The sequence below is a fragment of the Haemaphysalis longicornis genome, unplaced genomic scaffold (genome assembly GCF_048455015.1).
Source record: "Haemaphysalis longicornis isolate Haplotype H1 unplaced genomic scaffold, Haemaphysalis longicornis Haplotype H1 scaffold_11, whole genome shotgun sequence".
Taxonomy (NCBI): domain Eukaryota; kingdom Metazoa; phylum Arthropoda; class Arachnida; order Ixodida; family Ixodidae; genus Haemaphysalis; species Haemaphysalis longicornis.
The window spans coordinates 29,821,554-29,831,556 of NW_027526214.1; positions in this window are offsets into that span (position 1 = coordinate 29,821,554).

Below are 10,003 nucleotides of genomic sequence, written 5' to 3' on the forward strand. Positions count from 1 at the left end.
AAATTCCACCACCATTGCTGAAGTGCGAGCGATATGCCAGCGCCTTGACAATCTGCAAGCTATTCGCCTCCAGCAGGATTCCTGGCCTACCAGCTCCTCTGGGAATGTGGAGCTCCGTGCTTTATTACGCGCTATCATACGCGAGGAGCTGCAGCAGCGTGATGCTCCCTGGCCCCAGAATGCTCCTGTCTGCGCACATGGACTGCGGGACGTGATCAAGGAAGAGCTGGCGTGTATGACCAACACTCCCTAACCATGTCAGAGTGCTCCACTTCACATTCCCACGTACTCAGAAGCTGCGTCCCGGCCACCCATTCTCTAGGAGCACAACGTGCACCCGACTGCATTTGCCCACTTGACCGCCCTCTCTGAGCCATCGATGCCAGCACTTTACTCGTCAACGTGGCGACCGCTGCGTGCTCCAGGCGACCGGCCTGCGTGCTTCTACTGCGGCATCAAAGGACACATTTCCCGGTTTTGCCACAGACGCCAGTTAGATGAGCTACGAGGCTATGCCCCCTTCGAACGAGACAACTGCTTCAGCTAGGCCCCTCGTCAGCGTGGATACTCGCCCCCTCCACCCCGCTCGTCTCCCTCTCCTGACGCCATGGACTATCCCCGCGATTCTTGCCCCGTTCGACGTCGTTCCCCTTCACCATTCCGTCGGGCCTTGTCACCCCTTCGACGTGTTACCAATGCCCCCAAACGACAACAGGTAAACTAGGTGCTGCAGTTTTTGGAGGGAAAACTGCATCACTTGGACCAACCACAAGTCCTCCTGAACTACCGGCTATTATGCTGCCTGTTGTTATCGAAGGTATTCAAGTGGAAGCATTAGTTGACACTGGGGCTACAATTTTCGTGATTTGTGCTAATCTTTGTTGTCGTCTCAGAAAAGTCAAGACTCCTTATTCCGGTCCTTGTTTACGTGGTGCGAATGACAATGACATCCAGCCCACTGCCTATTGTACCGTGCGTGTCTCGATAGGAGGCATTCGCCATTCTATCCAGTGTGCAGTTATTTCCCCGTGTGCCCATGTCCTCATTCTCGGGTGGGAATTTCTTGCATCTGCCGCTTCCATTATCTCCTGTCGTCGTCCGGCCATCCGTATTGCTGACACACAATATCTCAGTTGCCCAGACGTTCCATACCACACCTTGAAGTTGAATTACGATCATGTTTTGTAAGCAGGTTGTGAAGGCATCCTATCCGTTTCTTCGAACGCATTTGTCGACGGTGATGTTTTGGCGGTACCGTCAACTTGATTTCTGCCACAAGGAATTTCCATGGCACTCTGCCTCCTTCGCTTTGTGAGTGTGTCGGCAGTCCTGGCTGCTTTCAACACCACAAATGAACCCATTTTTTTGTCTGAAGGCACTACCAAAGCTTCGGTGGCTGATAGCAGTCCTGCTTCAGTGGTTTCCAGTGGCACGTCCCCTGCAATTATCACACTGATTGCTGTGCCTGCGGATATGTCAGCTCTTACGGCCACGCTCAGTCCCGATCTTACACCTACTCAGGCCAAGCTACTACTCGATGTCTTGGCCAAGCACCGCGATTCATTTGACGTTCATTCACCTGGTCTCACAGAGACTACTGCAACAGAGCACCGAAATGAAAGGGACGGGTTAGCCGTGATTCGACGCAGACCATACCACGTCTCCTCGTCTGAGCACAAGATAATTCAAGATAATGCTGCCGATATGCTCAAACGGAAAGTTATTCGGGCATCCACGAGCTCATTGTCTTTTCTCGTTGTTTTGGTTGAGAAAAAGGATGGATCGGTACGGTTCTGCGTAGATTACCGGGCGCTCAATAATATCACTCGAAAGGACGTCTATCCTATGCCCCGCATAGACGATGCCTTAGACTGCTTGCAAGGGGCCGAATACTTCTCAATCCTCGACCTTCGCTCCGGGTACTGGCAGATACCCATGCACGAAGCCGACAAGGAGAAGACGGCATTTGCCACCACAGACGGCTTGTATGAAATTAACGTAATGCAACGTAAGGCAAGTGCAACGCTCCGGGTACCTTCGAACGACTCATGAACACGCTCCTTCGTGGCCTCAAATGGCAGACGTGTCTGTGTTACTTCAGCGTGACACTCAATCCAGAGAAAGGGTGGTAGCATATGCTAGTCGCTCACTGACACCCGCTGAGCAAAACTACACTATCACTCAACAAGAGTGCCTTGCTGTTGTCTGGTCTATTGAGAAGTTTCGCCCATACTTATACGGCCGTCATTTCACCATCGTCACAGATCATCACGCCCTGTGTTGGCTCTTAACTATGAAAAATTTATCTGGGCAGCTAGGCCGTTGGGTCTTACGTTTACAGCAGTTCGACTTTACGGTCGTGTTCAAGTCCGGGAAAAAGCATTTAGATGCTGACGCCCTGTCGCGATGCTCACTATCTACTTCGTCGTGTGCTACTTTCACCGAGCCACGCCGGTGGCTCGGTGGCCAGGCGACCGCCGGCGGCTACGCAGCCACCTTCAGCCGAGGGGGGGGATGTGTGAGCATTCGCGGCGTTACAATAATGGGATACGCAGTGCAAGCGATACCGCCACTATCATGGCCAGTGTGAGCACTGACGGGTACGCTTCCCAATCTCTTGAACTGACGCCCCATCGCCATTACCATCAGTAAATAATCATCAGCATCACTGGCGGTCGCGCGCTTCCCGGTAAGTTCGCTCCGAGGAGGACTATAAACGTCGTCTCCGAGACCTCGTCCTTCAGTCTCTCAATATATAAGAGGGTTCAAGGCTGGTCGACCACTCTTCACATGTCGTAGACACTCCAGTCGCGGCCAAGTGGGTTGAAAAGAAGGTCCTCTTCACCCCAAATACTCCGAGTGGCACTGGCTACCACCACGAAACCCAGGAAACAAAAACATGTAATATAAATACCCACAAAGTGAGGGAAAACATACCCCCACGGGTAGCGTAGTGAACATCGACACAGACCGGTATTCTGGAGGTCGTGGGTTCGGATCCCACCTGGCGGACATTTTGTTTCTTTCTTTGTTTCTTTCTTTGTTTCTTTCTTTGTTTCTTTCTTTCCAAATTGTTTATTTATTTCAATTACACCCCACATCCTCCCCTTTGCTCTCCGAGGTTTTCTTGACTGCCAACCCTTTTTTCTGTCTGATTTTTAACAATATCATTTCCGATTCTACTTCGCTCGATAAATGTATGGCCTACAAAGTTTTCTTGGCTGCGAACCCTTATTTCTTTCTGAATTTTAACAAGCCCCTCATTTCCGATTCTAATTCGCTCGAGAAATGTATATATATACATTTATAAATATAATTTGCGCGATATATGTATATATGTATACATTCATCGAGCGAATTAGAATAAAAAAATGTGAAGCTTGTTAAAAATCAGACAGAAATAAAGTTTGGAGGTCACGAAAACCTCGGAGAGCAAAGGGGGGATGTAGTAGGTCATTGAAACCAATACAGAATTTGAAAATATGAAAGTGGAGAAAAAATGCCCGGCAGGTGGGATCCGAATCCTCGACCTCCATGATACCTGTCTGGTGTGATGATCACAACGCTACCGCCGGGGCTACTTAAGCCTCCACTTTCTAGGGCATTTATGTTCATGTGTTTTTGTTTTCTGCCCCTGGGGGTGGTAGCCAGCACCACTCGGACTACACGGGGAGAAAGAGACCTTCGTTTTCTCCCGGCCGTTACTCGAGTGCCTACGACATGTCGAGAGTAGTCGACCAGCGTTGAACCCTCTAGAGCTCCCTATGCCACCAAGACTGCAAGAAAAGAGGCCCTCGCTATGCATGCAGCGAATCAGAAAATGAAATGAGGGGCTCATTGAAATAAGACAGAAATAACAATTGGCAGTCAAGGAAACCTTGTAAGGAAAAGTGGAGGATGTAGTAGGTCATTGAAACAGATGAAGAATTTGGAAAATAAGAAAGTGCAGAGAAAATGCCCGACAGGTGAGATCGCAATCCACGACTTCCAGAATAATGAATTTGGAAAATAAGAAAGTGGAGAAAAAATTACCGGCAGGTGGTATATGAACTTACGACATCCACAATTCCGGTTTGGTGCGATGACCACTACGCTACCGGAGGGGCAACTTTAGCCTCCACTTTCTGAGGTATTTATGTTCAGGTGTTTTTGTTTCCTGCGCTTGGTGTTGGTAGCCAGTGCACCTCGTACTACTCGGTGTGAAGGGGACCTTCTTTTTACCACCGGGCCGTGACTCGGGGGCCTACGACATGTCGAGCGTGGTCGACCAGCGTTGAACCCTCTGAAGCTTCCTATGGTACCAAGACTGCTAGAACAGAGGCCATTGCTTTGCATGTATCGAATCAAAATAGGAAAGAGGGGCTGGTTTAAATAGGACAGAAATAGAAATTGGCAGTCAAGAAAACATCGGAAATCAAAGGGGAGGATGTAGTAGGTCAGTGAAACAGATAAATAATTTGAAAATCATCAAGTGGAGAAAAAATGCCCGCGAGGAGGGATAAGAACCCGCGACCTCCAGAATACCGGTCTGGTGCGAGGACCAATACGCTACCGGCGGGGCTACTTTAGCCTCTTTTTTCTGGGGTATTTATGGTCTGGTGTTTTTGTTTCCTGCGCTTGGGGGTGGTAGCCAGCACCACTGGCACTACTCTGGGTGAAGGGCACCTTCTTTTTACCCCCGAGTCATGACTCGAGCGTGCACGACATGTCGAGAGTTGTCGACCAGCATTGAACCGGCTAAGCTCCCTATGGCACCAAGACCGCCAGAAACGAGGCCCTCGCTACGCATGTAAAAATTAGAAGAGGAAACAAGTGGATCGTAAAAATAAGAGAGAAAAAGTAATTGGCAGTAAAGAAAAACACGGAAAGCAAAGGGAAGGATTTAGTAGGTCATTGAAGCAGATAAAGAATTTGGAAAATAAGAAAGTGGAGAAAAAATGCCCGCCAGATGAGATCCAAAACCTCGACCTCCAGAATACTGGTCTGGTGCGAAGACCACTAGGCTTCGACGGGGAGGCTTTCCCATCCACTTTGTTGGGTATTTATGTTAAGATATTTTTGTTTCCTGCGCTTGGGGATGGTAGCCAGTGCCACTCGTACTACTCTGGGTGAAGCGGACTTTCTTTTTACCCCCGGGCTGTGACTCGAGCGTCTACCACATGTCGAGAGTGGTCGACCAGCGTTGAACCCTCTTAAGCTCCCTATGCCACCAATATTGCAAGAAAAGAGGCCCTCGCTATGCATGTAGCGAATCAGAAAATGATATAAGGGGCTCGTTCAAATAAGACACAAATAAGAATTGTCAGTCAAGGAAACCTTGTAAAGCAAAGAGGAGGATGTAGTAGGTCATTGAAACAGATAAAGAATTTGGAAAATAAGAAAGTGGTGAAAAAATGCCCGCAATGTGGGATCCGAAAGCTCGACCTCCAGAATACTGCTCTGGTGCAATGACCACTGCAGTACTAGGAGGCCTACTTTAGCCTCCTGTTTCTGGGGTATTTATGGTCAGTGTTTTTTGTTTCCTGCGCTTGGGGGTGGTAGCCAGCGCTACTAGGACAGCTCGAGGAGAAGGGGCCTCCTTTTTTCCCCGGGCCGTGACTCGAGCGACTACGACATGTAGAGAGGTCGACCAGCGTTGAAACCTTTTATGCTCCCTATGGCACCGAGACTGCCAGAACAGAGGCCATCGCTACGCATGTAGCAAATTATAATAGGAAATGAGGGGATTGTTGACTTGAGACAGAAAAAAGAATTGGCAGTCAAGAAAACTTCGGAAAGCAAAGGGGAGGTTGTAGTGGGTAATTGAAACAGATAAATATTTTGGACAATAATAAAGTGGAGAAAAAATGCCTGCCAGGAAGGATAAGAACCCGCGACCTCCAGAATACCGGTCTGGTGCGGTGACCAATACGGTAACGGCGGGGCTACTTTAGCCTCCACTTTCTGGGGTATTTATGTTCAGGTGTTTTTGTTTAATGCGCTTGGGATGGTAGCCAGAACCACTCGGACTACTCGGGATTAAGGGACCTTCTTTTTACCCGCGGGCCGTGACTCTAGCGTCTACGACATGTCGAGGGTGGTCGACCGGCATTGAACCCTCTGAAGGTCCCTATGGCAAAAAGACTGCTAGAAGAGAGGTCCTCAATATGTATGTAGGGAATCACAATGGGAAATGAGGGGCTCGTTGTATTGAGGCAGAAAACATGGATTGGCAGTGAAGAAAACCGCGAAAAGCAAAGGGAAGCATTTAGTAGGTCATTGAAGGAGATAAAGAATTTGGAAAATAAGAAAGTCGAGAAAAAATGCCCGCCACGTGGGATCCGAAACCTCGACCTCCAGAATACTGGTCTGGTGCTATGACCACTACAGCACTGGCAGGGATACTTTAGCCTCATCTTTCTGGGGTATTTATGGTCAGGTGTTTTTGTTTCCTGCGCTTGGTGGTGGTAGCCAGTGCTCGTGGTGATGTGGACCATCCTTTTTCCCCGGGCCGTGACTTGAGTGTCTATAACATGTCGAGAGTTGTCGACCAGCGTTGAACCGTCTAAGCTCCCTGTGGCCCCAAGACTGCCAGAAACGAGGCCCTCGCTACAAATGTAGCAAATCAGAATAGGAAATGAGGGTATCGTTGTAATAAGAGAAAAAAAGGAATTGGCAGTCAAGAAAACCACAGAAAGCAAAGGGGAGGATGCAGTAGGTCATTGAAACAGATAAGAATGTGGAAAATAAGAAAGTGGAGAAAAAGTGCCCTCCAGGTGGGATCCGAAACCTCGACCTCTAGAATACTGGTCTGGTGCGATAACCACTACAGTACTGGCCGTGCTACTCCAGCCTCCTCTTTCTTTGGTATTCATGGTCAGGTGTTTTTGTTTTCTGCACTTGGGGATGGTTGCCAGCGCCTCTCGGACTACTATGTGTGAAGGGGACCTTCTTTTTATTCCCGGGCCATGATTCGAGCATCTACGACATGTCGAGAGTGATCGACCAGCGTTAAACCCTCTTAAGCTCCCTATGGCACCAAGACTGCCAGAACACAGGGCATCGCTATGCATGTAGCAAATCAGAATAGGAAATTTGGGGATCGTTGAAATAACAGAGAAAAAAGAATTGGCAGTCAGGAAAACCACGGAAAGCCAAAAGGAGGACTTAGTGGGTCATTGAAAGAGATAAAGAGTTTGGAAAATAAGAAAGGGGAGGAAAATGCCCGCCAGGTGTGAACCGAAACCGCGACCTCCAGAGTACCAGTATGGTGCGATGACCACTACGCTACCGGCGGGGCTAGTTTGGCCTCCACTTTCTGGGGCAGTTATGTTAACATGTTTTTGTTTCCAGTGCTTGGGGATGGTGTTCAGCTCCAGTTGGACTACTCGGGTGAAGGGGACCTTCTTTTTACCGCGGGCCGTGACTCGAGCGTCTACGACATGTCCAGAGTGATCGACCAGCGTTGAACCCTTTGAAGCTCTCTATGGCACCAGGACTGCCAGAACCGAGGCCCTCGCTATGCATGTAGCGAATCAGAATGGCAATTGAGGTGCTCCTTGAAATAAGACAGAAATATGAATTGGCAGTCAAGAAAACCTCGGAAAGCAAAGGGGAGAATGTAGTAGGTCATTGAAAGAGATCAAGAATTTGAAAAATAAGAAAGTGGACAAAAATGACTGCCAAGTGGGCTCCGACCAATACGCTACTGGCGGGGTTACTTTAGCCTCCACTTTCTGGGGTATTTATGTTCAGGTGTTTTGGTTTTCTGCACTTGGGGGTGGTTACCAACGCCACTCGGAATACTAGAGGTGAAGGGGACATTCCTTTTACCCCCGGACCGTAACTCGAGTGTCTATGACATATCGAGAGTGGTCGACCAGCGTTAAAACCTCTTAAACTCCCAAGGGCACCAAGAGTGCCAGAACAGAGGCCGTCGCTGTGCATGTAGCTAATCAGAATAGGAAATTAGGTGCTCGTTGAAATAAGGCAGAAATATGAATTGGCAGTAAAGAAAACTTCGGAAAGGAAAGGGGGGGATATCGTAAGTCATTGAAACAGACAAAAAATTTGAAAAATAAGAAAGTGGTGAAAAAATGCCCACCAGGTGGGATCCGACCACTATGCTACCGGTAGGGTAACTTTAGCCTCCACTTTCAGGGGTATTTGTGTTCAGGTGTTTTTGTTTCCTGCACTTGGAGGTGGTAGCCAGCGCCGCTTGGACTACTTGGTGTGAAGGGGAACTTCTTTTTACCCCCGGGCCGCGACTCGAGCGTCTACGACGTGTCGAGAGTGGTCGACCAGTGTTGAACCCTCTTAAGCTCCCTAGGGCACCAAGACTGCCAGAACAAAGGCCCTCGGTGTGCATGTAGCTATTCAGAATAGGAAATAAGGTGCTTGTTGAAATAAGACAGTAATATGAATTGGCAGTCAAGAAAACTTCGGAAAGCAAAGGCAGGATGTTATTGGTCATTGAAAGAGATAACGAATTTAAAAAATAAGAAAGTGGAGAAAAATGTCCGCCAGGTGGGCTCCGACCACTACGCAACTGGCGGGGCTACTTTAGCCTCCACTTTCTGAGGTATTTATGTTCACGTGTTTTTGTTTTGTGTGCTTAGGGGTGGTTACGAACGCCACTCGGAATACTAGGGGTGAAGGGGACCTTCCTTTTACCCCCGGGCTGTGACTCGAGCGTGTTCGACATGTAGAGAGGGGTCGACCAGAGTTGAACCCTCTTAAACTCCGTATGGCACCAAGACTGAAAAAACAGAGGCCTCGCTATGCATGTATCGAATCAGAATAGGAAATGAGGTGCTCCTAGAAATAAGACAGAAATATGAATTGGCAGTCAAGAATACCTCGGAAAGCAAAGGGGAGAATGTAGTGGGTCATTGCAACCTAAAGAATTTGAAAAATAAGAAAGTGGTGAAAAAATGCCCTCTAGGTGGGATCCGACCACTACACTACCGGTAGAGCTACTTTAGCCTCCACTTTCAGGGGTTGTTGTGTTCAGGTGTTTTTTGTTTCCTGCGCTTGGGGGTGGTAGCCAGCGCCGCTTGGACTACTTGGTGTGAAGGGGAACTTCTTTTTACCCCCGGGCCGCGACTTGAGCGTCTACGACGTGTCGAGAGTGGTCGACCAGTGTTGAACCCTCTTAAGCTCCGTAGGGCCCCAAGACTGCCAGAACAGAGGCCCTCGGTGTGCATGTAGCTATTCAGAATAGGAAATGAGGTGCTTGTTGAAATAAGACAGAAATATGAATTGGCAGTCAAGAAAACTTAAGAAAGCAAACGGGAGGACGAAGTAGGTCATTCAAACAGATAAAGAATTCGGAATTTAAGAAAGTGGAGAAAAATGCCTGCCAGGAGGGACCCGACCTCCACGCTACTGGTGGGGTACTTCAGCCTCCACTTTCTTGGGTATTTATGTTGAGGTGTTTGTGTTTTCTGCGCTTGGGCGTGGTTACCAACGCCAGTGAGACTACTAGGGGTGAATGGGACCTTCCTTTTACCCGCGGGCCGTGACTCGAGCGTCATAGAAATGTAGAGAATGGTCGACCGGAGTGGAACCCTCTTAAACTCTCTATGGCACCAAGACTGCCAGAACAGAGGCCCTCGCTATGCATGTAGCGATTCAGAACAGGAAATGAGGGGATCGTTGAAATAAGAGAGAAATAAGAATTGGCAGCCAAGAAAAGCTCGGAAAGCAAAGGGGAGAATGTAGTAGGTCATTGAAACATAAAGAATTTGAAAAATAAGAAAGTGGGGAAAAAATGCCCGCCAGGTGGGCTCCGACCACTATGCTACCGGTGGGTAACTTAACCCTCCACTTTCAGAGGTATTTTGGTTCAGGTGTTTCTGTTTCCTGCACTTGGGGTTGGTAGCCAGCGCCGCTTGGGCTACTTGGTGTGAAGGGGACCTTCTTTTTACCCCCGGGCCGCGACTCGAGCGTCTACGACGTGTCGAGAGGGGTCGACCAGTGTTGAACCCCCTTAAGCTCCATAGGGCACCAAAACTGCCAGAAC